At 32.8% G+C, this 1,890-nt stretch overlaps 1 long non-coding RNA gene across 1 annotated transcript; it reads right to left on the bottom strand.

Annotated features, from left to right (window-relative positions):
• Positions 1-231: 231 nt before the first annotated feature.
• LOC110427505 (uncharacterized) lies at positions 232-1,266 on the bottom strand. The gene is made up of 4 exons (XR_002446278.1): positions 1,222-1,266; positions 850-1,018; positions 665-764; positions 232-585 (listed from the first exon to the last, which is right to left on the bottom strand). It is a non-coding gene; the product is annotated as an uncharacterized LOC110427505 (long non-coding RNA).
• Between the last annotated feature and the right edge of the window lie 624 nt (positions 1,267-1,890).

Below are 1,890 nucleotides of genomic sequence, written 5' to 3'. Positions count from 1 at the left end.
AACCTCAAATTATGAGATTTATCATATATTTCCTCAAAGTTTTTGACTAAATGTCAATATATACACTCTTAAACACTAGGCATATATATCATATCATCAAAGTCCTCAAGACTCCGCATATTTCATACATCATTCTTAGTTTACTTAAAAAATTGCGGGTGTTATAGCCCACCAATCATGTCGATATCTTTTGTTTAAAGGATACGAAGTATAGTACACTTGAGTTGCTTATTCAATTAAAACAAAAACTCATTGCTAGCAAGAATTGACTTGTGACAATCAACCCATGAATAGGATCTATTTAAACACCTTTGTCGATATCAAAGCAATGGCATTTAAACAACATGACTCAATTGTTGACACCAAAGTATTGACCAACAATCCATAAAAGTCATAATCGTAATCATTATAACAACTTTTCTTAATGCAAACACCACTATTCATCATTTTATGATTGTGACCATAATCCAATGTGTGAAACCTGTATCCATTGACATAATAACCTTTGAAATACCTTGCCATACGACCAAGTCCATGAGAGATGTCGACAACATGAGAATCAATTTGACTCGCATGTTGGCAGACCTACGCAAAGTTACATGGCTTCCAATTATTTGAAGTATTAAATGAACAAAATCAAATTGGCTTGTTAAACATAACTTACATATTATTTAACCCCGTTACGACATGATGCATCACAGACTTGCTCCAATTCTTTCTCAAATATACTGTACTGTTCTCTTTTAATCATATCTTTGAACATCCTATAGATAGGAGGAAAAATTATCATGAATTAATACCATTCAGAAAATTTCAATTTTCTAAACTATTGCTTAAACTTATACTTACTCAATGCACAATAATATCTCATCGCAGTTCATCAGTACAAATAGTTCAACCGCATAAAGCTCATCTTTCTGTAGGTATCAAAGTTTCTCATATTGACCTAAAGGTTAACCAAGATAGGTGAAAATCAAGAGACCACCATCAGCATCAACATCTCCACCATTGTCATTCCCTAGTACCCGATTCATTCTTGTTGGGATTATAAGTTCAAAGTACATAAAACAAAAAGATGATATTTTCTCAATAATATATGCTTCACAAATGGATCCTTCCACCAATGCTTGATTTTTCACCTTTCAAATGCTTTAAAAACCTAGAAATCATAGTTTGTTTTTATATTATAATTGTCAAATACCTTAAGGTTTAGGGGTTTACCTCTCAAACGGATGCATCCATAGAAAATGGACCGATCCTCCAACCTTAGCTTCATATGGCAAGTGGATTGGCAAATGCTCCATTAAGTCAAAAAAATTAGGGGGAAAAATCTTTTCTAATTTAGAAACAGTTTCTACAATTTTCCCTTCCCATGTGTTGATATGCTCAAGAAGTAGTTCGGTTGCACATACATCACAAAAGAAATATAAGATATCAGCAATTGCACTCCATATAGCATGAGGGATCATATCATGCAAGGCAATTAGGAGCAACTGTTGCAGGAAAACGTGACGATCATGATTTGTTATCCCATAAAATTTACCTTCCTACTCATTCACATAGTTTGCCATGTTAAAGGCAAAACCATCTTGTAATCTTAACTATTTCACCCAAGCACACATAACTTTCCGTTGCTCTTTCGTCAAAGTGTATGAAGCTTTCAGTTTAAAAAGTTTATTGTTATTTTCAATTAAGTTCAATTCCAAATGCTTGAAATACACCTCCAAATCACAATGAGCTTTGATATTATCTTTTCTCTTCTCCAAAACATCCATCATCATGTTGAATATATTTTCAAATATGTTATGCTTAATATACATCACATCTAAGTTTTGAAGAATGAGATTTGTTTGCCAATATGGTAACTTCCAAAATATGCTTTTCTTAGTC

Source organism: Theobroma umbraticum, unplaced genomic scaffold, assembly GCF_002168275.2.
Source record: "Theobroma umbraticum cultivar Fairchild unplaced genomic scaffold, ASM216827v3 scaffold_34.0, whole genome shotgun sequence".
In the NCBI taxonomy this organism is placed as follows: Eukaryota; Viridiplantae; Streptophyta; class Magnoliopsida; order Malvales; family Malvaceae; genus Theobroma; species Theobroma umbraticum.
The sequence above is the reverse complement of the archived record's forward strand: the minus strand, read 5'-3'. Positions and strand labels throughout refer to the sequence as shown.